This window comes from Mustela lutreola, chromosome 8, assembly GCF_030435805.1.
Source record: "Mustela lutreola isolate mMusLut2 chromosome 8, mMusLut2.pri, whole genome shotgun sequence".
Taxonomy (NCBI): Eukaryota; Metazoa; Chordata; class Mammalia; order Carnivora; family Mustelidae; genus Mustela; species Mustela lutreola.
Window position 1 is genome coordinate 41,388,660 of NC_081297.1, and position 27,011 is coordinate 41,415,670.

Here is a 27,011-nt window from a genome sequence, read left to right on the forward strand (position 1 = left end):
CAAAACTACAAATTTATAAAATAGAAAAAATATAGGAGACTGTCTTTGTGACCTGTGGAGAAAAGGATTTCTTAAATTATACTTCAAGAGCACAGATTATAAGGGAACAAATGGATGAATTTGAGAAGTGCGGTTAGTGCAGGATACTATAGACAAAGTTAACAGGCCAAGATCAGATTGGAAGAAGATATTTATAATGTCTAAGACCAATAAAGGTCTGAGAGCCCCTGGGTTGCTCAGTGACTTGGGCATCTGCCTTTGATCCCAGGGTCCTGAGATCAAGCCCCATGTCGGGCTCTCTGCTCTGCAGGGAGCCTTCTCCCTCCCTCTCTCTCTGCCTGCTGCTCCCCTGCTTGTGCTCTCTCTGTCTCAAATAAAATATTTTTAAAACTATTTTTTTAAAGATTTTATTTATTTATTTAACAGGGAGAGGGAGAGCACAAGCAGGCAGAGCAGTAGGCAGAGGGAGAAGCAGGCTCCCTGCAGAGCAGAGAGCCAGACACGGGATTGATCCCAGGACCCTGGGATCATGACCTGACCCGAAGGCAGATGTCCAACCAACTGCGCCACACAGGTGTCCCTCAAATAAATAAAATCTTTTTTAAAAAATAAAAATAATAAAACCAGTAAAGGTCTAGAATATCTGAGGAACTCCTGCAAACTAATAAGAAGAGGACAGGAACCACAATGACTACATGGGCTAAGGAGCTAACCAGGTAAATGACCAAGGAGTGTGGCAGAGACAGTGGTGTCTGTTCCCACGCCCCCATTGTCTCTCCTCTTCCTGGGCCCACAACTATGCTTCCTGGCTTCGGCCTCTGTAGCTCTGTTGAGATCATGACAGACACTCCCACAGGGGACGTGACGGGGGAGGCCATGTGGCCTCCGCTCTGAGTCCATTAGCAGTGAGCTCTGCACACTGGGCTTCTGCATCTACACAGCGAAGCACAGACCCTCGCTGGAAAGCTGCTTGGCTCCCAGCATCACCTCTGAGGAGAGTCTCCAAGGAGAGCCACCTGACCCCTGTCAGACTGAGCATGAAATACACCTTTGTGATCTTAAGCTCTTGAGGTCTCCTGCACACTGTGGCTGTCATGGAGAAGTCCTCACCCTAGAACTCGCTGCTCCTTAGCTGTGGGGACAGCCATTAGCTCACAACCTCCAGCTGCATGGCCTTTAGATGCTGCCACGGAGGCCAGGAGCTTCCTAAGCAGGAATGAATATGGTGGGACAGGGGGTTCTATCCATTTCTCCTCTAACAGGCATCCTTTGATCTGGATGGTAGCTACTGGCATGGCCGCAACTCTCTCAGATCTGTTTCATGGTCCGTCTTGTTCTCTTTCCTCTCCTGTTTCCTTCTACAGGGCTCAGACCTGCCTCTGCTCAACCTTGCTTCTTCCTCTTATCCTCACAGACATGAACTCCCCAGAAAACCTTCTTGCTGCCCCATTTCAGTGTCTGCTCAGTAGAGGAGGCAGATTGATAATTCTATCCTGAGCAAGGATGCTCAAACTCATTGTTTCTCATGGACATGCAAAAACATGGTAACAATGAGGTATAATTTTATATCTATTAGATTGGCAAAGTTAGCAACCTAGATCATGCTAAGTGTTGGTGAGGATGGAGGGAAACAGCAGCAATGGGTCCTCCTGGTGGGAATGTAGAGAAGAGCAAACACTGGGGAGAATGACTGCTAGTACTTGGTCAATTTACCTGTACACCCACCCTATGACCAGTAACTCTGTTCCCAGGTAGTTGTCTCAGAGGGACCATATGTGAGGATATTCACTGGAGTGTTATTCGTTATGACAGCAACTTGGGAGCAATCTGGAGTTTTTATACATGGGGGAACAGATGGGCAAAATATGAGGGATGCCCCAGTGGAGTACTCCATGGCACTTGGAAGTAATACACATAGCAACACAGAGAATCCTGCAAATACAGTACTGAGTGAGGAACAAAATAAAATGAGAACTACCGTAATATGTACAGAATAACAGTATACTCTTTTTTATGAGACTTTATACAAATAGATGATAAATAATACATATATGCTAAAAGCTGCCTCTGAAAGGCAGGTGATAGAGATGGGAAAGGCAAAAAAAGAGAGAAGAAATAAATGAGAAACAACACAGGAGAGGGGACTGATGATGACCATGTGCTAAGAATGAGGCAGCATGATTCATCCCAGGCAGTGCATTGGAGATTTTTCTTAAAAGAAGCATAAAAAATATCCTTTATAAATAAGTGTTTTTAAAAATTTAAATTCAATGTCATTAACACGTACTGTATTATTAGTGTCAGAGGTAGAATGTAGTGACTCATCAGTTGCATATGACATCCAGTGCTCCTTCCATCACGTGCCCTCCTTCCTGCCCATCACCCAGTTACCCTGTGCCCCACTCCCTTCCCTTCCAGCAGCCCTCCATTTGTTTTCTAGAGTTAAGAGTCTCTTATGGTTTGTCTCCCTCTCTGTCTTATTTTATTTTTCCTTCCCTTCCCCTACGCTCTTCTGTTTTCTTTCTTAAATTCCACACGTGAGTGAGAGCGTATGGTATTTGTCTTTCAAGCTTACATAGTTGGTATTTCATCATCTGGAGATCTGCTTTGTTTGTTTGTTTGTTTGTTTGTTTAAGTAATCTCTACACCCAAGGAGGGAACTTGGGGCTTGAACTCATGACCCCAAGATCAAGAGTCACTTGCTACTGAGCCAGTCAGTCCCCGCTGGAGATCAGGATTTTAGCATTAATCAGAGCTGGGGGGTAGTGGGGGCCAGGAGGGCCTGGGCTGGGGGAGGGGAAGGCAACAGGGCTTTCCAAGTTGTGCCATAGGGAGAGTAGTTTGTCTTCCTTACTGATTCCACATGAGATGGAGCAGATGTTATTTGGTTCATCTTCCCCAAAGCAATTGTCAGCCCCAAGTTGGCTTCACACAACAAATACCTCAAGCATCAGGATGTCAGATAACCAATAACCTCTATTTTCCAAACTCAGCTTTGAGCATGAAAGAGTATGAAGCGGGCTCTAAAAGGAGCTGTCACCGAGGCCCTCCCTCCCAGGGTTGTGGCGGCACACAGGCTCCTGTGGGTGTCTGAAGCTGGAAGGGTCCAGGCCTGTGTTTTTCTGTGAGTCTGGAGCTAGACATGTAACTTGGGCCAGGGCCAGAGTCTGGGAAGGTCAGGTCATAGCAGGAGTTCAGGGCCCAACAGTGCTCTGCCCTAGGCGGCTATTACCTCAGCCTGTCAGAAACAGCTTGTGAGGTGGGTATGAAGGGAAAGAGTTGGATTTTTCTAAAAAAGGGTAAGCTTTGCCCTTGACCTTAGAGCAGGATAATGATGTAGTTTTGAATGTAGGCGTAAGGAAAAATGGAGGTTTTCAAAAGAACTTTCATGCTAAAGAGGATATGAAGGATAGAAGATACCAGAGGCCTTGTTTTTCTCTCTAGTGAGGCATTAACATTAAGATGGTTGGCGGCTTCCTGGAGGAACTTTATACTCTGCCTGCCTCAAGTATTTGTTAGGGGGCTGTGGGTTATAAGGACATTTAATTTGATCTACATTCAATTCTGGAAGTTAGGTTATTGATAAGAATGCTTTTTCCTTGTAAATAACTAAGACATTTATAAACTGAGGGAGACTTTGTCCTGCAGGACTGTGATCTCTATTAGTTAACCATTTGTTTGCCCTTCCCTTCGCTTTAGGGCAGCCAGAGGTGCCTGAGGAATCACACCTGTCCCACCTGCCCATGGGGGTGGGGGAGGGTTGCAGGGTGTCAGCTTGGGCTTTGTCCTTAGCTTGCCTTCTGCTCCCTCATCAGTAAGACAGGTGTAAGACCTTCCCAGGACCAGAAGAGGAAGATCACCCGGTAAGGAGCACAGGCAGTGAAAGGGAAAGAAACCCAGCTCTTTCTGACTGGGTACAAGTAACTCATAGCTGGAAGTGGGTGTATGAGTTCACTGGGGCTGCCATAACAAGGTTCTGCAGACCTGGGGGCTTAACAGAAACCAGCTTTCTCCCAATTCTGGAGGCCGGAAGGCTAAGATCAAGGTATTGGCTGAGTTGGTTCTTCTGAGCCCTCTCTCCTTGGTTTGTAGACAGCTGCCGTCTCTCTGTGTCTCTATATGGTCCCCCCTCTGTGGGCGTCCATGTCCTAATTTCTTCCCATAAGGATATCAGTCATATTGGATTAGGGCCTATACCACTGGCCTTGTTTAACCCTAACTACCTTTTTAAAGAGCTTGTCTCCAAAAACACTCATACTATGAGGGACTAGGAGATTAGAGCTTCAACATGGGAATTTGAGACACAATTAGCCCATAACAATGGGTTTCAGAAATAATCATTTCAAACAGCATTCCTTCAAGACATCTTTGAAAATGTCATCCTCTTTCTGTGCAATAAAGGGAACTTAGGAAGGGGGTTGGGGGTTCATAGAAGGAAGGGCCCAGCAGCCGGAAGCAACAGTGAGAAACCTCAGGGAAAACGAAACTGAAGTCAGACTGCTTAGCTTCCTACACGCTTTCAGTCAAAACCTCACTGGGTGTTGTGTGTGGTTTGTTTGTTTGTTTTAAGTTTTATTTATTTATTTGAGAGCGAGGGAGAGAGCACAAACAGGGGGAGGGGCAAAGAGAGGGAAGGAAAGGCAAAAACAGGGGGAGCATCATTCTCTCTTGTTTATTTGTGAATTTACAGTTTCATTTTTAATTAAGGTATCATTTTTTGTATGGTGAAATTCACCTGTTAGTGTGGAATTCTATGAATTTTGACAAAAGTATACAGTCGTGTAACAACCACCACAATGAGGACATAGAAATAGTCCATCATTCCTGTCTTCCCTTAGAGTCCCTCCCCTTCCAGTGTCTGGCAGCCACTGCTGTTTTCTGACCCCATAGACTTATCTTTGTGAGAAGCATCATATTCTCTTAATTACTAAACAATGCTGACAGACTTTATTTTTTTAAAAAAGACTTTATTTATTTATTTGACAGAGAAAGACACAGCGAGAGAGGGAACACAAGCAGGGGGAGTGGGAGAGGATGAAGCAGGCTTCCTGCCGAGAAGGGGGGCTCGATCCCAGGAACTTGGGATCATAACCAGAACCGAAGGCAGACATCGAACAACTGAGCCACCCAGGTGCCCCAATGATGACAGATTTTAAAGCCCAAAACATAACAGAAGCAGCAAATTAGAACTGGGGGATTGAAATAGAGAGAAGCAAGCCTGATTGCAAGAAGCTAAAAAGGAGACACAAAGAATTTGGGGGCCAATTGGCATCGATTCCCCTGCAGGACAAAGTCAGTGACCCCCACAGTGTTTAGGGTAAGACCCCCAACACCTCACCCAGCCTGCCCCCAAGTCTCCCTGCTGTTACCCTGTCCCTGCTGTGCACCAGCTACGTGGGGCTCCTTCCCACGGTGGCACACCTGCTGTAGATGCTTCCCATGTGCGCAGTGCTGTGCCTCCTTCTGTCACATCTGCTCCCCTTTTTTTGACACTCAGGCATCAGAGGACCTAGCTCATGAGCCACCCATCACTCACCTGCCCTCGTCCTGTATAGTCTTCTGCACAACACCTAACACCACCTGAGGTTTATCTTGTCAACATAGTTATTCCATTGTTGAGGACCCATGAGTACCAAGCACTGTTTTAGGGACCAAGACAAGAGCATGAATAAAACAAGTCTCTGTCCTCCTTGTGGAGATTATTTCCCAGTGAGGGGAGACAGTCCAACACAAACAAAGAATTATAGAATATTTCAGGTCGTGATAGGCATTGTGGAGGAAAGGAAGCCAGGTCCAGGGAAAACACAGAGGCCATTGGAGCTGAGGCAGAATAATAAGGGGACAGTGGTAGGATTTGAGCTTAAAGAGGGTGCAGGTCATATAGGACTTTGTAGGCTATTGAAAAGGCTTTGGGAAACCATCAAGGACTTTAAAGAGCAGAGGGACACCATCTGACCTTTTATAAGAGTAGGATGAATATAGGGAGCCCCTATTAGGAGGCTATTGCAATAATAGGGGGAGAGGGTGGCACAGACCAGGGGGCTTGTGGTGCAGGGGTGAGCCACAGGGGTTCGTGGAGCTGCAGGGATGTTCACAGGCTGCTGGTGGAAGTGCAACATGGTACATCCACTTCGAAAAACTGGCTGTTGGTAGTAAAGTTGAAGAGTCCTCACCCTGTGACCCAGCAGTGCCGCCCCTGAGTATTATACTCAAGAGAAGTGAAAACATATGTACACAAAAAGATTTGAAGAAGAATGTTCATAGCAGCACTGCTATGGCCACCATATTTGGGGATGAATGGATCAGTGAGGAGACATCTTCTGGAGAGCATCTTCTGGAGAGGGAACACAGGAGTGCTGCCCAGAGCCAGAGTGGGGGTCTCACAGCATATGCTTGGGAAGGTGACTGGGGGCATGGAAAAAATGAAATCATGTTTAGAGTCTGTTGAGGGAAACAGAGAAATGTGTCATCCATTATTCAAAAATAATGTCATCCATTATTTTAGAAGTGCTGAGCAATCAAGAGAGTTGAGTAGTGTTGAGATGGGAAGGATTACTAGTTATTTGCATCTGTTAGAAGTTAAACAACTCTAGGAGTTGTTTGAGTACAAGAAGACATTTGAGCCTGGGAACTGTTCCTTGGGGAGCATTAGCTAGCCTGGTTGGTCCATATACAGTACCAGAAACACATTTACAGTCCTAGAAATGTATTGGTGCCAGATGTGACTTATAGCTTGGGTTGCCCTGCCTCTGCTGCCTTAAGGAAGAGTGTCTGTCCTGGGCGCAGCACACAGCCTTTGCCCCTTCTGACCCCAGAAGGCACTGTATCTACCACCTCATGTCTTTTGTACTCTGATCTCAGGCATCCTGTGCCCTCTTCAAAGAGGTCATCGTGGGAGGAAATATATTTATTGGAGTGAACCCGTTCTTGCTCAAAATTTCTCGATTGTCTACTTTGACACCTCCTCACAGTCTGGTTAAGCTGCACACAAAACCCAGAAATTTCATTTACAGGTAGGTGCAAGTTAAGGTTGGACATTCTTGAAGTAGGAATTGGTATGTTTCATCCTTCCTTTGAAGAATTGTGAAATTAACCTATCTTGCTTTGGCTGCCAGAAACCTCCCAGACAACCCCTTTGCAAAATATTTGCTGTTTATACTCTAATCACTTGGAGATGCAGCTCTGATAAAGAAATAAACTTGAAATACAGATACTGTTGCTTAAATTTAACAAACCATTCCATGATGTGATTTTCATTAAATCGTTTTTAGTCATTGTAAAATTAATGCCGCCTTCCTTCTAGAAAAATTGGAAAATACAAAAAAATGAAAAGTAAAACAAAACCAAAAACAAACCCAGGGTGCCTGGGTGGCTCAGTGGGTTAAGCCGCTGCCTTTGGCTCAGGTCATGATCTCAGAGTCCTGCATTGGACTCTCTGCTCAGCAGGGAGCCTGCTTCCCTCTCTTTCTCTCTCTGCCTACTTGTGATCTCTGTCAAAAAAACAAAAAAACAAACCCAAAACCATTGTGATTTTTATTATTTTAATGTAAGCTTGTGATGATTTTTGGTTGTATTTACTTCTAATCTTTTCCTTCTTTAAAATTGTTTCTAGGGACACGTGGGTGGCTCAATCGGTTAAGCACCTGGCTTCAGTTCTGGTCGTTATCCCAGGGTCCTGGGTTTGAGCTCCATATGGGGCTCCCTCCCGGCTCAGCTGAGATCCTGCTTCTTCCTCTCCCCCTCCCCCTCCCCGTGATTTTCTTTCTCTCTCACATGCTCTCTCTCTCAAATAATTAAATCTTAAAAAATAAAATTCAATTTATACTACTCTGTTCGGGTGTAGCAACTTCCATGGTCCTATTTGTTTTCTCTTGATTTCCATAAAGTTGTTTTCCTGATTGTTTCTCTTTTGTTGGAGTCACGTGTTTCTCCTCTGGCTGTGCAGTTGCGGGGCTCTCTGGGCACATGCACTGGCGAATGGCTTCGGAAGATTATTCCTGGGAATCACCACCCCAGGCTGTTTCAAGAACAGCTCGTGAGGATTCTGAAAGCCCTTCCAAGCAAGGAACATTTTGAACAATTCCCTGCGTCGCCGGAATGGGCGACCAACCTCCCCAGATGGCCACCTTGATAGGGACCACGGTTTGTGGGTGGAAGTCCGCTGTATCCTCGGCTGCTCCGGCAGGTGGGGGTGGGGGTGTCGCGGCCGCTAGGCTGCTCTTGGGGGTGGGGCCCATCCCCAGGAGCAGCCTGCTGTGCTGAGCCGGGAGTTTCCCGGTAGGCGCCGGCGACTGACGGGCCGGGGGCGGGGCCGGCCCCGGCGGGCGGGAAATAAAGGAAGTACGAGCGCGGCGGCTGCGTACTTCGCGCGCCTCGGGGACTTTGCCTCCAGTCCGCCTAGCCCGGCTCTCGGTTCCCGGCTGCCAGCTCCCGGCGCCCAGCGCCCCTCGCTGCCGGTCTCTCGGCTTGCTGCCTCGGCCGCTGGGTCGGTGAGTAGCCCCCAGCTGCCCGCGCGGCCGTCTGCGCTGAGCTGCAAGTTCAGGAGCCCCTGTCTGCCCGGCGCAGGGCTGGCTCAGCGCTCGCTGCCGGCCCCACCGTCCCAAACACAGCCCCGGACCGCCTATTCCTGTGGGGCCGGACGGCGGGCGGGGAGGCGCCGCTGCCAGGTGCCACCCGGCCCGGAGCGCCCCGTGGGCCCCCAAGGCCGGCAGCCCGCGACCCCACGCTTGGAGCCTGCCGGCCCTCGGCTCCCGGCGTCGAGGCAGCCTTTCACCCTGCCCCCGCGTCCGCCTGGACCCCTCCTTCGGTCCGCGCGGCCCACACACCGCCGGAAGGGCTCCCCCCCTCGGAGGAAGGACACTTGGGGACCCCGGGGAGCGGGAGCGGGCCGGCGCAGGGCTCCCGGATTCTCTTGGGTAGGCTAGAGAAGGCTTTATCGTCCCCTCTCTGAGCGAGTCTTCGGGTTTGGCCGGCGGCTTGTGGGGCCTCGGCCGGGGTGCGGTGGAGGGGCTGGTGGGTGAGGACTGAAGACATCCCCCGCCCCCGGGTGGGTGGGCGGTTTGCAGTGCGATTTGCGGCTGCCAGGTCCAACCTCTGAGATGAGAAACCCGACGGGAACGATCGGGTTCAGGTCCCACATCTGTTTGTTCAGCACCAGATCCGGAACCTAAATCCAGACGCAGACCTTGGGCTCTGGTCTCGGGCACTTTTCTCTGTTTTACCCCTGCCTCAGTGTGGCCAAAGAGCCTGTCTTAGAACTGTTAGAAATTACATGCATGTACTGGCTGGTGGTAGAAGTTTGTTTGTTGAATGACTTTGTAACCCCAGGGGACCCTGGGAGAGCCCTAAAGCCCTCAGCTACCAAGTGGCTGGTCTGGCAGGGGTTTTTCTGGGGTCGAGGAGGGACAGTGGTGGTGACAGTGAGGATGAGTTTGAGGAACACAGGTAAGGCGCCTTTTGGGATTGGATTGGTCTGGAAAGGATTGAGGAGCAGGATGGGAAACCCAGCACAGAGTGCACCCAACTTCTCAGGCGACTGCCTAATTCCACTGCCAAGCCTGCCTGCCCTTCCTGCAAATCTTATCTGGCTGCCAAAGTCTCACTTGGTGGCATCTCAGCTGGTCTCTTTCTATAGAAGGGAGCTGGGGGAAGGTGCTGAAGGATGTGGTTTGTCCACATTCCATCTCCACCCATCTGGGGCAAGTGGCAGGCTCTGAGTTGGGGAAGGCTGTCCTAGGCCTTAGTCTGTGCCATCTTTTTTTTTTTTTTTTTTTTAAGATTTTATTTATTTATTTGACAGAGAGCTCGTGACTGCATGTGTGCAAGCACAACCAGGGGGAGCGACAGAGGGAGAAGGAGAAGCGGGCTCCCCACAGAGCAGGGAGCCTAATGTGGGGCTCAGTGATGTGGGGCTCAATCCCATGACCTGAACAGACACTCAAAGGACTGAGCCACTTAGGCACCCCTGGTGCCATCTTGACCCAGACCTTGAACCTGAGAGGCCTTGAACCTGAGAGAACCCTGAGAGGCCGCTAGAAGTCTTCAGTGACTGTTCCTGGTTTTGGAGCTAGAAGGAAAGTAGGAGGGGGACTTCTGGTTTTAAAAGTTTAGGTGGGGGACGCCTGGGTGGCTCAGTTGGTTAAGCTGCTTCCTTCGGCTCGAGTCATGATCCCAGAGTCCTGGGATCGAGTCCCACATCCGGCTCCTTGCTCAGCTGGGAGCCTGCTTCTCCCTCTCCCTCTGCCTGCTGCTCCCCCTGCTAGTGCTCTCTCTGTGTGTCAAATAAATAAATTTAAAAAATTGTAAAAAAAAAAAAAATGTTTAGGTGGACAGAGCTCTAGGAAGGCCTAGAGGGTAGGGTATGCTGCAGGGCATTGTGTGTGTTCTGTCCCTCCCGCCCAGCGAGAGAAGAGGTGCAGGGTCGGCACCCTCAGGAGGCCTGGTGGAGGATTTCACAGGTGGGGTTTAAAGGCAGCCTTCTCACGGGCTTCCTTGAGCACTGAGGTGCCCAGTGCCCATGCTGTGCTGGGCATGGGGGCGGTGTGGTTCGTGAGGGACAAGGTGCTGTCTCATGGGAATGGAGACATAAACTGGCTACTGTCCTACATCAGGATGCAGGCTTTGGTATATTTGTTGCAAAGAGCTTTGGTAACATGGGGTGGGTTGCTGTTAGCTTTGTCTGAAGAGGTTGGGCCATCTGAAGGGGACTCTGAAGAATAAATAGGATCTTGCCAGTTGAATAAGGTGGGAAAGTGCACTCAGGGCAGTGCAGGAATGCTGGGGTAGAGGTGCCTAGGTGGGAAGGGGCATTGCATGCCCTCCTCTGAGGCCTTGTGCAGGGAAGCTCACAGCCTTAGCCAACCTGGGGAGACTCATTGGAGGAACTGCCGGTTTTACTCATTGCAAATGAGAACGGCCTGTCAGGAGTGCTGAGGCTATATGGAGGAGCAAGTCGTTGGATGATGGAGCTTTCCAGGGCAGGAGTGTTGGCTTGCAGAAGGTCAGTGAATGACAATTGGGCTGTTCTCTTCTTCTCTAGTGTAAGGGACTGTGATAGGATGTTGCCATCATGATCAAGGACTGTGTGTTCCTTGGTGGGTAGTACCCAGCATGCTGGCTCTGGATTCTCAGCTCCTGAGAAGACTCACTCTAGAGCTGTGGCTATTGGAAGTCCTTTCTGTGCTTGTACCTCTGCTGACCATTTGTCAGTCTGGGGTTTTGGAGGGCAGTGCTGCTCTGGATGCCCCCTGAGGCTAGCTACCCACCCTACTGGGACTCCTATGCATAGGATCCCATTAGCAGTACCTTGGCTGCCACACCTGGCTGGTCACCCCTAGGTTATCCGTGTTCTTGCCCAAAGCCACTGAGGGGTCTGAAAAAGACAGCTAATTGAGGATGGTGATAACATATAGATAGAGCTCACTGTGGGCCTGATACACACATGAATAACTTCAGGTGTATTAGTTAGCTCATTTGGACATCACAGTAATCAGAAGCAAGAGTATCATCCTTACTCTTCAGTTGGGGAAACTGAGGCATGAAGTGATTAAGTAACTCGCCCAGGGTCACAGCCGAGGAAGTCAGACCCCAGAGTCCCAGCTCCAAGTGTTACAATACACTGCCTGGATTTTCAGGTTACTCACTAGCCCATTTTCCAAATTCAGCCCATCTATCTCTGCCCCTCTACACTGGTTAGACGTGAAGGGGCAAGGAGCAGAGAGAATGGCTGTGGCCTTTCTGTCGACTTCCCTCCCCTGCAGGCAGCTAGTGATGTGTGTGGGACAGGATGAAGCTTCAGGGAGCAGGGCCATGGACCCGCCGGGTGGGATTTAGACCCACAGGTTCCCCAGCCTCCCAACACTGTGGCCCAGTCCTTTCCTCGCCTTCCCTCGCTCTTCTCTTCCTGCCTGCAGAGGTCAAAATGGGAGAGTTTCAGATGAAAGGTTGACTCCATGATCCGGATGAACCATAAAGCAACCACGGAATGGAAATTGTAGTTGGCTTTTTGTGTCCAGAGTCCTAGAAGCCACCAACTTAGAAAATGAGGAAGTGGTTTGTTTTAAACTAACCTCTCCTCTTGGTAATCCTATCTGTTGGTGTTGGATGTTGGAGACAGGTGCTAGGTGGTGGAGTTTTTGAGCCCCTCTGAGTCATAGACCAGGTTTAAAAGGGGGTGGTTGCGTTCAGACACCCAGAGTGGTGGGACTGAAACTGCCCTGTGGGGCCTGGTAGACTGCCCTTGTGGAAGGATGTGGGGCTGCCACCATGTGAAGAGAGGCATGCCTCCTGGGTCCAGGGTGTCAGGATCACCATGGAGATCCTGGCAAGGCTTCGAGCCTGAGCTTCTGCCTGGTCTGAACAGGCTCCCAAGTCCGTGCTTAATAAGCTCCCGCCAAGCGGCTGGCTGTGAAGACCAGCAGGGCGGGTCAGCAGTTGCCTTATATGTTCCTGTGCTTAACAAAGTGCCTTTCTTCAGATTTAGGAAAGTGAGTACTGTGTTCTGGTCTGGTGTGGGCCAGTCTTTGGAATGTGAATGTAGCCTAGTGTGGTGGGTGGGGGGGGGGGTCTGAGCTTTTATCTGAGGCCAGCAATGGTGATGTTGTTTTTCTGTCAGTGGGCATCTGTGTGTCTGTAGTTGGTTTCCTTTGCGTAACTATCTCAATTCTCACCAGAATTCTGGGAAATGCTGCAGTTGTGAAACATCAGTGATGGGGTGTTTCTCACGTATATGCTCATATTTAGACAAATGTTCGGGTGGTCATGGCCCTGGGTCTAGGGCTGGGCCATGTCCCAGGAGCTTGGGCTTGGATCTCCACACCCTCATGCACAGCACCCCCCCAAACACACACCCATTCCCCCACCAAGCTAGAGTGAAGGGTAAGAATGTCACTAGGCTTGGAGTGCCCTTTTTATAAAAGGGAAAGTGAGGTCACATGGCAGGTTGAAAGCCAGCTGTGACCCGGGTCATGCACAGAGGTCACTAGAGAGGATCCCTCTGTGGTCTGGGAATGCATGAGCCTCTTAAATGCTGCCGGGTCCTAGGGACTTAGGGAGTTTGGAACTTTTCTGGGCTTTTCATCTGTCTTTCCAGGGAGAGCCAGCTGAAGTCTGGGGGACTAGTGTTCAATTAGGGCTTGGGAGATATGACAGGAATAAGGGAGCAGAGGAAGAGGTAATAGATGGGGGGTGGGTGGGGGAGAGGGCCTGAGTCAGGAAGGCCTGTGCAACATGGTGTGGGGATCCCACTTGGGTGGAGTAAGTGCTGGAGAGTGACACGGAGCTCAGTAACTCTGGTCCTGTGAGCGGTAAACCAGGCCTGAGGTCACTCACAAGCATATGTGTGCCTTAGTTTGGGAGAAGGCCAGCTGGGTAAATGAGTCACAACACCAGCAGCCCCTCTCAGCACTAGCGAGGGTGTTATTTATAATGGGTCACCATCTGGGAAGTCCGATCCTGATGGGAAGAGCTGGGAGGGGCTTCTGCACCAGCAGGCAGCTCCTTGGAGATAGAAAGGAGGAAGCCACCTCTGGGGAATCGTTAGCTGTGGGTGCTGACTTCTGGTGAGGGTGGGCACTGTGTTTGGGACTGCCCCTTCACAACCTTCTGGGCCCAGCCTCCTCTGTATGTATGGTAGTGGGGGTGGGGAGGGAGCAGAAGACCAAGGTGAGGCTCAGCACCCCCCAGGGACCATGTAATCAATGCAGGCCCTGCTATCATAGAGGAGGTAAAGGACCCTTGACTGGAACCTCTTCCAAACTTTCCAACAGGTGTCCCCCCCCCACACCCCATGTCCTGGAGAGAGGGTAGGGTTAGGGTTGTGAGGCCATTGGGTTGGTGGGCTGGGAGGCCCCTGGGTCTGGGTGACAGCAGGCCTTGAGGAGGATGCCTCTCTAGCCCATCATACTTTCGTTGTCCCCCAAATTCCCCACCGTTAGACCAGCTGGCCCCCAGGTGTCCATCGCTTCTCAAAAGCCCAGTTTCTCCCTGGGTATCTCCTAGGACCCTTGGTAACATCCAACCTCCCAGACTCTTTCCTGGCTGCCTGGGAAGCTGAGTCCAGGGCCATTGCTGGTCATGACATCTCATTGGGGTAGTGCTTATCTGTGTGTAAAATGATTGTATTGACTATTTTCACACCCTGCACCATTCCAAATACAGGATATCATCCCTTTGCCTAGATGAGGAAACAGAACCTGCTAGAACTTGGGAGGTGGGAGGGTTGTTGTGAGTCCCTGCTGCACATACTTGCTGGCCCATAGTCCCTTCCTGCTCTGTTCAGCTGCCCCGCCTGCCAGCTCTGGCTGTGAAGGGCTGCATGATTTGGGGTCTGACATGGCCTTGGTAACATCCCTTTTCTTCCCCAAGACTAAGCTCTCATAAGAAGGCAGTTAGGAGTGTAGAGGGGACAGGTATATGACAAAGGCTGAGCTAAACATTTTATTTATTTATTTATTTATTTATTTATTTATTTTTTTTTTTAAAGATTTTATTTATTTATTTGAGAGAGAGACAGTGAGAGAGAACATGAGCGAGGAGAAGGTCAGAGGGAGAAGCAGACTCCCCATGGAGCTGGGAGCCCGATGCGGGACTCGATCCCAGGACTCCGGGATCATGACCTGAGCCGAAGGCAGTCGTCCAACCAACTGAGCCACCCAGGCGTCCCTGAGCTAAACATTTTAGAATAGCTTCTGGGATGCCTGTCTTGCCCCACCGAGTGTGCACAGATCTTTCAGAAGCCCGGGCCTAGGCAGAGGAAGGCAAGCTCCTACAGGAGACAGTAGGATGGAGGCTTTTAGCAGGATGGTGGACTTTTGCAGACCTGGGTAGAGCAGTGGACCTGTGTGAGGGGATGGCCTCAGGTACCTGGGAAAGAGGCTGCTTCCTTTTTAGAACATCCTTCCTCAGGCTGCCTTTTTTGTTTTTCTTTTAACCACTTTATTGAGATATTTCACATACTATCATAGTCACCTATTCATTTATTTATTCATTCATTCATTCATTCATTCATTTATTTATTTATTTTTAAAGATTTTACTTATTTATTTGACACAGAGAGAGATCACAAGTAGGCAGAGAGGCAGATGGGGAAAGAGGAGGAAGCAGGCTCCCTGTTGAGCAGAAAGCCTGATGCGGAGCTCGATCCCAGGACTCTGGGATCATGACCTGAGCCGAAGGCAGAGGCTTTAACCCACTGAGCCACTCATGCACCCCCATAGTCACCCATTTAAAGTAGTTTTTATTATATTCACAGAGTTGTTTTAACCATCCCCACGATCTAATTTTATTTTATTTTTTAAAGATTGTATTTATATCACAGATGAGATCACAAGTCAGACAGAGATCACAAGTAGGCATAGAGGCAGGCATAGAGGGGGAAGCCGGCTCCCCGCCGAGCAGAGAGCCCGATGTGGGGCTCGATTCCAGGACCCCGGGATCATGACCTGAGCCGAAGGCAGAGGCCTTAACCACCGAGCCACCCAGGTGCCCCCACAATCTAATTTTAGAACATTTAAAGAGCCCCAAAAGAAGCTCCCTACACATTATTAATCCCACCCAAATCCCACTGTCTCCGATGCTCTTGGTACCTAATTCACTCTCTGGCTATATGGATCTGTGCATTCTGAGAGGTTCCCATAAATGGGATCATACAAAATGTGGCCTTTTGTGCCCGTCTCTTTCACTTTGCATGTTTTCACAGTCCATGCATGTTTTAACATGAATCAGACCTTCACTCCTTTTCACAGTCAGATAATATTCCACTGTCTTATAAGTACCATGTTTTGTTTATGGGGTCATGGATCATTTGGGTTATTTCTACTTTCTAACAATTATGGATAATGCTGCTATGAACATTTATGTACAAGTTTGTCTGTGGGCTTATGTTTTCATTTCTCTTAGGTATATGCCTAGGAGTGGAATTGCTTGGTAACTGTGTTTTAATTGTTTGAGGAGCTGCCAAACTTTCTGAGAGAAGCTGCCTCATTTTACATTCCCACCAGCAATGCATGAGGCTTCCAGTTTCTCTCCACATTTTTGTTACCACTTGCTTTTATCCCTCTTTTAGTCTAGCCATTCTAGTGGGTTCACTGTGGGTTTTTTTTTTTTTTTTAAGATTTTTATTTATTTATTTGACAGACAGAGACCACAAGTAGGCAGAGAGGCAGGCAACGAGAGAGAAGGAAGCAGGCTCCCCGCCGAGCAGAGAGTCTGATGCAGGGCCGTATCCCAGGAACCTGGGATGGTGACCCAAGCCAAAGACAGAGGCTCTAACCTACTGAGCCACCCAGTCACCCCTCATTGTGGTTTTGATTAGTATTTTTTTTTTTTTTAAAGATTTTATTTATTTATTTGACAGAGAGAGATCACAAGTAGGCAGAGAGGCAGGCAGAGAGAGAGAGGAGGAAGCAGGCTCCCTGCTGAGCAGAGAGCCCCATGCGGGACTCGATCCCAGAACCCTGAGATCATGACCTGAGCCGAAGGCAGTGGCTCAACCCACTGAGCCACCCAGGCGCCCCTTGATTAGTATTTTTGTAATGGCTAATCATGTTGAGCATTTTTTCATGAGCTCATTGGCCATTTGTGTATCTTCTCTGGATCCTATTCAAATCTTTTGCCTAATTTTTAATCAGATTGTCTTTTCATTATTTTAAGAGTTCTTTATTGTCAGATTAATCATTTGCAAATATTTTCCCCTACTCCATGGGCTGTCTTTCTTGATGGTATCTTTTTAAGCACAAGAGTTCATTTTCTTTTCCTTTTTTTTTTTTTAAAGATTTTATTTTTAAGTAGTCTCTACACCTAACATGGGGCTTGGACATATAACTCCGAGGTCAAGGGTCAAGAGTTGCATGCTCTACCGACTGAGCCAACCAGTTCCTGAGAGTTAATTTTCAAGAAGTCCAGTTTATCTGTTTTTTTCTTGTTTTACTTTTTTTTTTTTTGGTGTCATGTCTTAGAAATCATTGCCTGACTCAAGGTCATGAAGTTTTATTCCTGTATTCTAAGAATTTTATAGTTTAACTCATGCATTGTTTCCATGATCTATTTTGAGTTAGTTTTTGTATATGACGTGAGGGTAGGGGCTTGTGGATACTCAGTTGGCCTAGCACCGTTTGTTGAAAAGACAACTTTTTACCCTGGACTTGCCCCCTTTGTCAACTGTCAATTAACCACAGGTCCAAACTGACATTGCTGTTCCACTAATCTTATGTTTATCCTTTGCAATAAGACACTGTCTTGATTACTCTAGCTTAGGAAGTTTTGAAATTGGGAAGTAACAATTTGAAATTGTTCTTCTTCAAGATTGCCTGTTCTGTGCCCCTTACATTTTCATATGTATTATAGGAGCCATCTGTAACTTTCTGCAAAAAAATCCAGCTGGGAGTCAGAGGAATCTATAGGTGAATTGGGGGGGTGGGTATTGCCATCTTAACCTTAATAATTCTCCCAATCTGTAAGCATTGTGTGAATTTTCATTTATTTAGCTCTTTACTTTCTTTCAACAGTATTTGTAGTTTTCAGCATACAGATCTTATGCTACTTTTGTTAACTATTCCTAAGTGTTCTCTTTTTCTTGATGCTGTTATAAAGGTAATTGATTTCTTAATTTCATTGTTGGATTCTTTTTTTTTTTTTTTTAAAGATTTTATTTATTTATTTGAGAGAGAGACAGGGGGAGAGAGCATGAGTGAGGAGAAGGGCAGAGAGAGAAGCAGACTCCCCGTGGAGCTGGGAGCCCAATGCGGGACTCGATCCCGGGACTCCAAGATCATGACCTGAGCCGAAGGCAGTTGTCCAACCAACTGAGCCACCCAGGCGTCCCTCATTGTTGGATTCTTGATTGCTAATCTGTAGAAGTGCAATTGATCTTGCAATACTTCTGTCCTGCAGCCTTGCTGAACTCACTTATTAGTTCCAGTAGTTTTTTTTTTTTTTTAAGATTTTATTTATTTATTTGTCAGAGAGAGAGAGTACACACAAGCAGGCAGAGTGGCAGGCAGAAGCAGCAAGAGAAACAGGCTCCCTGCCGAGCAAGGAGCCCGATGTGGGACTCGATCCCAGGACCCTGGGATCATGACCTGAGCCAAAGGCAGCAGCTTAACCAACTGAGCCACCCAGGCGTCCCCCAGTAGGTTTTTTTGGTTTTGTTTTTGTTTTAATGGATGTTGGCTCAGTGTGTTTTAAAGCTTTTTGTTGATTTTGGTGTGACAGGGTTGAAAATCATTGGGTTAGATCAGTGGTCCCCATGCCTTTGGATTGGAGAGGTTGAGAAACAGAATCAGAGCACTTGAATTTCTAAGGAATTTTCCTCTGTGCCTGTGGAAAGAATGAGGGGCTGGGAGCTTAGACTCAACCTAAGTACAGAGGCAGAGGAACCAGTATTCTCCACTCCAGCTTCCTCCATTCCTGGTAAGCCCATTTGGGCTGGGTGAGTGAAAGTGTGCATTTTACAGAAATGTGTCCTTGGTGTGAGTGGCAACACCCTCCCTGCTGTGAGTTGTCAGAAAGAGGCAGCGTGAAAACTGGTGAGAGTTAAAACCCAAAGGAAGAAGTCAGTGGCTTGGGACGCCTGGGTGGCTCAGTTGGTTGAGCAGCTGCCTTTGGCTCAGGTCATGATCCCAGTGTCCTGGGATCGAGTCCCGCATCGGGCTCCTTGCTTGGCAGGGGGCCTGCTTCTCCCTCTGTCTCTGCCTGCCATTCTGTCTGCCTGTGCTCGCTCTCTCTCCCTCTCTCTGACAAATAAATAAAATCTTAAAAAAAAAAAAAAAAAAGTCAGTGGCTTAGGGAAGCTGGTGAGGTCCTGTTGGGGACTGTGGAAAGGAGGAAGTCTGGGTGGCTATAGCCCAGACTTCCTCCTTTCCACAACCCTGGCTCTAGCCACCCAGGGTTGTCAGGACTGTCTTTCTGGCTCTGCCTTGATCCTATCCACCCCAGCAAACTGAACTTCACCCCGCTGGAGGGGAAGGACGTTTTCCTTACATCTCTAGACTTGGTTTTATTTTCATAAAAGTGGATGTGAGAACTGGCAGACACCTTAGAAATCCACATTGTCTAGAAACTGTTTGTATCCTCTTACTAGTCCCTTCATTAATTAGAAAGCTAGGGGCACCTGGGTGGCTCAGTTGTTAAGTGTCTGCCTTCAGCTCAGGTCATGATCCCACTGGGATCGAACCCTGTGTCTGGCTCCCTGCTCAGTGGGAAGCCTGCTTCTCCCTCTCCCTGGCTTGTGTTTACTTTCTCACTGTCTCCCTCTCTGTCAAATAAATAAATAAAATCTTAAAAAAAAATTAGCTAAATAAAATCTTGGTTATGTGTCCATGCTACCATTTTATATTTGTATGAAAGTCATGGTTTCACTTCTTTTTCTTTTAATTACATATTAGTGGTTTGGGATGTCATCCACTGAAAAGCATGCCCAGTGGATTCACATGGTCTTTTCTTAACTACCAGAGGCACTAGCTAAGAACTTGTTTCTTTTTATTTTTTTATTTTTTTATTTTTTTATTTTTTAAAGATTTTATTTATTCATTTGACAGGGAGAGATCACAAGTAGGCAGAGAGGCAGACAGAGAGAGAGAGGAGGAAGCAGGCTCCCTGCTGAGCAGAGAGCCCGATGCGGGACTCAATCCCAGCACCCTGAGATCATGACCCGAGCCAAAGGCTGCGGCTTAACCCACTGAGCCACCCAGGCGCCCCTAAGAACTTGTTTCTTGACTTTGCCAACTGTGTGTGTGTCTCTCTTACTCTCTCTCTCCCCTGACTTTATGTTTTGTTTTGATTTTTGGTTTGCACATGCAGATCAATTATTCCCATCACTGACAGGTGGCATCAGCGATCAAAAATTTGGCTTTGTGGTCTCACCATGTGCTGATCTTTACGGACAGATGGGTTCTCTGTTGAATGAGGGATGGCGGAGAGGCTGGGTTGTTGGACCTTACTGTGTCCTTAGTCTCTCGTGTTCAGTTTGGTTCAGAATTTTGTGTCCACCAGGAAGAACAACTCTGACATCTGAGGCAGTATGTCTTTGTGTTTCCATGTTTACTTTCAGCCTGGAGCTGATGTAGAATTGATGCCACAAGTTCTCTATGTCTATAGTTCAGAAAGGCCTTTGCCTCTCATTGTGTAATTGTGAAACAAATTTCTTTAATTATTGGGGAGTTAGGCTGTAAAGTGTCTTAAGTTGGATCAACTTGTGGACCTAAACGTCTACATAAATCAAGTATTTCTTAAAATTTCCAGAAAATAAGGAAATTGCACTTTTTAAAAAAGATTTTTTATTTTTTTATTTTTTTAGGTAATCTCTACCCCCAGTCTCCTACCCTACAATCCCAAGATCAAGAGTCTCGTGCTCCACTGACTGAGCTAGTCAGGTGCCCCAAGGAAATTGCACTCCAAGTGATTGAAATGCACTCGACTTAAGAAAAATTCTTACAGAACAAATGTTTTTTTTATTTTTAAATTTTTTTTTTAGAGAACAAATGTTTTTTTAAGAATGCAGATTTATAGGGACGCCTGGGTGGCTCAGTTGGTTGGACAACTGCCTTCGGCTCAGGTCATGATCCCGGAATCCCGGGATCAAGTCCCGCATCAGGCTCCCAGCTCCATGGGGAGTCTGCTTCTCCCTCTGACCTTCTCCTCGCTCATGCTCTCTCTCACTGTCTCTCTCTCAAATAAATAAAATCTTTAAAAAAAAAAAAAAAGAATGCAGATTTATATTAAGATAAGTCTTTGACAAATGAGAATGAAGTAATAATTTGGTGTAAAACTGTCTTTTCTCTGATTTATTAGTATTAGATATAATACTGATTGTATTTAGTAACAATATACAATAAATCAATATAATAAATACAGTAAATTTTATTCTATCTTCCCCCCATGCCCAAACTTCTACAGGTAGACCATTACTCTTATGTAATATTTAAGGTTATAAAAAATGTAAATTTGTTTTCAACTAAATTCAGTTAAATTCTGACTTTTTATTTTAACAGTACAGTATTCAAAGATAAAACTTAACCTAAAACCTGGGATAATATTAAATTGGCTTAGTGGGTAGTAATTGTATATATAGAATACTGAAACATTGATTACTAGCTATAATTTTAAGTTTTTTTTTAATATACTGAAAAGCTTTACTTTGGTTAGTATTAATGAATGTGTGAGAAAGTATAAAGTTGTGTGTGTGTGGCTATAGAAAGTTGTGTTGTGTATTGTGTTCATTTGTCATCTGCTAAAATGTTCTAAAATATTTGTATATGACAGCTTTCAACCTCCTAGTTCTCTGGGAAGTATTAAGTAAAAGTTCTATTTAATATGAATGGCACATGAATATGAATGGCAGATGAACACTTTGTGTATATGCTTTTAATTTTTAAGCAAAGGTGTTTTTTTTTTCCCCCTCAAAGCAGCATTTCTCAGACCTTTTGTTCTTTTGCTCTTTTACACATAAAAATTATTGAGGACCCCCAAAAGCTTTTGATTAAGTGGGTTTTCTCTATTATATTTTCTATGTTTGAAATTAAAACTGAAAAAATTTAAAAGTATTTATTCATTTGAAAATTTATTAGGTCTGGGGCAACTGGGTGGCTCAGTCATGAAGTCTTCTGCTCAGGTCATGGTCCCAGGGTCCTGGGTTTGAGTCCCACATCAGGCTCCCTGCTTATCAGGAAACCAGCTTCTCCTTCTCCCACTCCCCCTGCTTGTGTTCCCTTTCTTGCTTTGTCTCTGTCAAATAAATAAAATGAATAAAAATAAATAAAACCTTAAAAAAAGAAAATACCAGTGCTTATTGCTTGTTAACATGAACTTTAAAAAATACTGTAGTTTAGGGGCGCCTGTGTGGCTCAGTGGGTTAAAGCCTCTGCCTTTGGCTCAGGTCATGATCCCAGGGTCCTGGGATCGAGCCCCACATTGGGTTCTCTGCTCTGCAGGGGGCCTGCTTCCTCCTCTCTCTCTGCCTGCTTCTCTGCCTACTTGTGATCTCTGTCTGTCAAATAAATAAATAAAATCTTTTTAAAAAATACTATAGTTTAAAAAAATTAAAAAAATAAAAAATACTGTAGTTTATAAAACCACATTGTTTCATGTTTTGCAAATCCGTTAAATGACTGAGTTTGCAAAGAAGCTATGAAATATGTCATAGCTTTGGCAAAGTTTGCTTATTTTGATGGTTTTGCTTTCTTGGTTTACTCATTTATGGCTTTACTGCCAAAATGAAAGATTATTCTTTACTTTCTGTGTAATCCAACTTGATTACACAGATTCTGTAAAACAATAATTTTTGATACTTTATGGTTTTATTGATTACTTGAAGGAAAAAAAAACCCACAAAAGGCAAAGGCTCATGACTTATGAAAGAACTAAGATTTTGTTAGTTTCACTAATAGACAACTAGCTCTGGTTTCTCAAGTGTCCACTGATCCTAGTTTAAATGCCAGGTGGCCTCTGACAGCCATTTTGGTGTTGCCCTCCAGAAATTGGACCCTAAATGTAGACAAAAAATTTTTTTCTGAATATCTGTTATTCTCAGCAGTAATGAGATTTCTCAGAGTGCCCCTGGAAAGCCACAAAGGTCATTCACCTTCTAAAAAGAAATACTATAAAATTAATTAGATTTGTTTGAAACATCACTCCTGTGAGGGCTGTGTGAGAAAAGTAGCTGTCAGATCAGAGTAAGGGCTTGCTCGGGCTTTCCTTGGATACGTTTGTACAGATAAAATGTTATGAATGCAGATATTTCAGAAAACGTTTGCTTTATGGGAAATGCCTTTCTGCCTAAAATATGTTTTTATTCTCAGGAGAAAGTGATGAAGTTTGTTATAAAATAGTTATGTGCCATATCCCAAAAGAGAATCTTTCTCTCCTCCATTCTTATATTACCACTCGGAGAAATGGTAATATAGATAATCTGGGGTTTCTGTGTGTGTTGTGTATGTATGTGTATCTCCAACAAAGGACAGAATCAGCCTTGTGGAAAAGGATTATACCAAGTACCTTAAAATAGTAATACTTTAAAAAACAGGCTTTTGAGCTAGCACGGCCTCAGCAACTTCCAGGTGACACCAGTGCATGGAGTCAGGATTTTCGGGCCGCTTTTTCCTCTGGATACTGAGTGACAGCTCCGTGGAAGTGGTCTGCTGACCTCAGATGCTGCTGAGCATGATGTCTATGGGACATAGCAAACCCATGCGGGAAACAGTGCTATGGGGATTTGCTTGGAATACTGCTGAGGTTTCATTTTCATTTTCTAGGTACATGAGGAAACTCCTTAAGCTGTCCATACCAGTCTGTAACCTGTAACAACTTAGTAGACTCTGCTTTGGGAAACTGACATGAAACATTTAAAAATGTTACCTAGTTCTCTGCTGCCCTCCTATCACCCCCCCCCCACCTCACCCACCTACCCCTCTCCCCCACCCGGGAATTCCTGTGAAGTCTCCCTGTTTTATGTGATGATATCTGCATAGATTCACTATGAAGAATCTGTCCATTTTTTAAAATCTTTGGTGGGGTGTCTGGTGGGCTCAGTCAGTAGACCATGCAACTCTTGGTCTTGGGACTATAAGTTCAAGTCCCACACTGGGTGTAGAGATGACTTAAAATCTTTAAAAAAATTTATAGTAAAATAGATATTTCATAAAATTTACCATTTGAACCATTTAAAATAGACAGTTCAGTGGCATTGATGAGGAATTAATAATTGTCTAAAACAACAGGAGTAATTCCTCAGGTAAGTGGAATTAATTGTACAGTATATTTGGGTTTTGTGTCTGGTTTATTTTATTCGAGTAATGTCTTCAGAGTTCATCAATGTGGGAGCCTGTGCCAGAATCTAATTCTTTTTTTGGTGCATGGTAAAATACACATAACATAAAATTTACAATTTTAGGGGCGCCTGGGTGGCTCAGTCCTTAAGCATCTGCCTTGGGCTCAGGTCATGATCCCAGAGTCCTGGGATGGAACCCTGCATGGACTCCCTGCTCAGCAGGAAGCCTGCTTTTCCCTCTCCCATTCCCCCTGTTTCAGTTCCCTCTCTCCCTGTGTCTCTCTCTGTCAAATAAATAAATAAAATCTTTTTTAAAAAATTAACAATTTTGGGGCCCCTGGGTGGCTCAGTGGGTTAAAGCCTCTGCTTTCGGCTCGGGTCATGGTCCTGGGGTCCTGGGATTGAGTCCCACGTTGGGCTCTCTGCTTGGCGGGGAGCCTTCCCTTCCTCTCTCTCTGCCTGCCTCTCTGCCTGTTTGTGATCTCTGTCTGTCAAATAAATGAATAAAATCTTAAAAAAAAAAATTTACAATTTTAACCATTTTCTTTTTTTTAAAGATTTTATTTATTTATTTGTCAGAGCGCGCGCACAAGCATTGGGAGCGGCAAGCAGAGGGAGAGGAAGAAGCAGGCTCCCCCCTTAGCAAGGAGCCCAGTGCGGGACTCAATCCCAGGACTCTGGGATCATGACCTGAGCCGAAGGCAGATGCTCAACTGAGTGAGCCACCCAGGCATCCCCCATTTTAACCATTTTCAAATGTGTAGTTCAGTGGCGTTAAGTACTTTTATATTGTGCAAATATCACTACCACCCATGTCCAGAATTTTTTCATCTTTCCAGCTGAAATTCTATAGCCCTTAAATAGTGACTCCCTACTTCCTCCTCCTAGCCCTTGGCAACCACCGTTCTACTTTCTGTCTGTGAATTTGACTACTCTAGGCACCTCATGTAAGTGAAATTATACAGTATCCACCCTTTTGTATCTGGCTTATTTCACTTAGCATAATGTCCTCAAGGTTCATCCATGTTATGTCATGTGTCAGAGAGAGAGCGAGCATGAGCACAAGGGAGGGACAGAGCAGGTGGAAGAAGCAGACTCTCCACTGAGCAGGGAGCCCAGTGTGGGGCTGGATCCCAGCACTCTGGGATCATGACCTGAGCTGAAGGCAGACACTTAACCAAAAGGGACCCAGACACCCCCTTGTTCTTCCTTTTTGAAGCTGAATTAATATTCTACATTATGGGTAGAACTGTGTTTTGTTTGTCCATTCACTCGTCTATGGACATTTGCATGGCTTTTGTGAATAGTGCTACTAGAACATGGGTGCATATACCTGTTTGAATCGCTGTTTTCACTTTTTTGGTGTATATAGCCAGAAGCAGAATAATTTAAATAAAACCATATGGTAACTCTGTGTATAAATTTCTTGAGAAACTGTTAACCAAACTCTGATAGGATACACAGTTACTAATGTCTGAGATACTGGATTTGAAGCAAAGAAAGTTTTATCATCAGACAGGCAATCCAAGGAGAAATCAGGGGATCATTTCCAAAGTGGAGTGACCCTGTTGAGCCTAGGAACCACTTATATATTTGAAAGAAAAGAAAGGGATTTCTTGAAACCATAAGAGGGTGGGGCTCAACAACCTGGAGGTAAGCATTCTTCAGAACAATGGGGCACTATTTGGGACCTGGTACATCAAGACAGATGTTACCATCTGGTCCCTATTAGGTTTATTTTTATTTTATTCATTTATTTGTCAGAAAGAGCACGAGCATGTTTGTGCAGACTCAATCCCAGGATCCTGGGGTCATGACCTAAGCCAAATCAGACTTTATTTTTTTTTTTTAAGATTTTATTTATTTATTTGACAGACAGAGATCACAAGTAGTCAGAGAGGCAGGCAGAGAGAGAGAAAGGGAAGCAGGCTCCCTGCTGAGCAGAGAGCCCAATGCAGGGCTCGATCCCAGAACCCTGGGATCATGGCCTGAGCTGACGGCAGAGGCTTTAACCCACTGAGCCAAATCAGACTCTTAATCTACTGAGCCACCCAGGTGCCCCCCCCCCCCGCGCCCTGCCCAGTTAGGTTTCTACAATGAATGAGTAAGCACGAGCAGGAATAAAAAGGCAGTTAATGTTTGATCATGCATGGAACATAATTAGGGAACATAACAGAACATGGAGCTGAGTTAATAATGCGATTAATAAAACTATAGTTCTGTTTATGCTGTCAAGAGAGGTCCAGAAACCGGGGCGCCTGGGTGGCTCAGTGGGTTAAAGCCTCTGTCTTCAGCTCAGGTCAGGATCCCAGGGTCCTGGGATGGAGCCCCGTGTCAGTCAGGTTGCTCAGCAGGAGCCTGCTTCCTCTTCTCTGCCTGCCTCTCTGCCTGCCTCTCTGCCTACTTGTGATCTCTGTCTATCAAATAAATAAATAAAATCTTTTTTTTTTAAAGATTTAATTTATTTATTTGACTGAGAGCATGAGTAGAGAAGGTCAGAGAGAGAAGCAGACTCCCCGTGGAGCTGGGAGCCTGATGCGGGACTCGATCCCTGGACTCCAGGGTCATGACCTGAGCCAAAGGCAGTCGTCCAACCAACTGAACCACCCAGGCATCCCAATAAATATCTTAAAAAAAAAAAAAGAGGTCCAGAAACCAAGCATCTGGCCTCAAAACTGTCATGCTGTCCTTTTTTTAAAAACCAGGATGTAATTGGACAAGCTGATAAGTGTAACCAGGTCCTTACTTGGAATGTCATATTTCTGCAGGATATGCATGCAGTCTGCTATGACCAACCACTTTTCACTTTATGGAACCAGTGCCCGCAAAGCCTTGCCAGGAACGCTGCTCGGCCTCTGCCTCTTACAGCCCTAGCTGTACGGGGGTGGGGGGGTGGGTGGTGGGGGGGAGAGGGGGGGCTGTTAGGAAGGTCACTTCTTTTTTTTTTTTTTTTTTTAAGATTTTATTTATTTATTTGACAGACAGAGATCACAAGTAGGCAGAGAGGCATTCAGAGAGAGGAGGAAGCAGGCTCCCCGTTGAGCAGAGAGCCCCACGTGGGGCTCGATCCCAGGACTCTGGGATCATGACCCGAGCCGAAAGCAGAGGCTTTAACCCACTGAGCCACCCAGGCGCCCCAGGAAGGTCACTTCTTGACAGGCCAGGGAATTTAAGATACTTGGTGGACTTGAATAAAAGAGGCAAGAGACTGACTATACAAATGGACTGTGGCCAGACCATACATAAAAGC

The 27,011-nt window shown here is 46.2% G+C and overlaps 1 protein-coding gene and 1 long non-coding RNA gene across 4 annotated transcripts in view; both read left to right on the forward strand.

The window, feature by feature from the left end:
- The first annotated feature begins 3,203 nt into the window (after positions 1-3,203).
- LOC131838344 (uncharacterized) lies at positions 3,204-7,837 on the forward strand. 2 transcript variants are annotated; one of them, XR_009356568.1, is made up of 3 exons: positions 3,204-3,259; positions 6,862-7,013; positions 7,613-7,837. It is a non-coding gene; the product is annotated as an uncharacterized LOC131838344 (long non-coding RNA). The 2 variants fall into 2 exon arrangements; XR_009356569.1 differs by lacking the exon at positions 3,204-3,259 and adding an exon at positions 3,963-4,045.
- Positions 7,838-8,244: 407 nt separating this feature from the next.
- BID (BH3 interacting domain death agonist) overlaps positions 8,245-27,011 on the forward strand; it is a 47,870-nt gene continuing 29,103 nt past the window's right edge. Inside the window, exons 1-2 of one of the 2 annotated variants that reach the window (XM_059184311.1) lie at positions 8,328-8,489; positions 17,344-17,412. The gene's annotated coding sequence lies outside the window, so the exon portion shown is untranslated. Of the gene's footprint in view, positions 8,490-17,343; positions 17,413-27,011 lie in introns of both variants that reach the window. The other variant, XM_059184312.1, reaches the window with a different exon arrangement.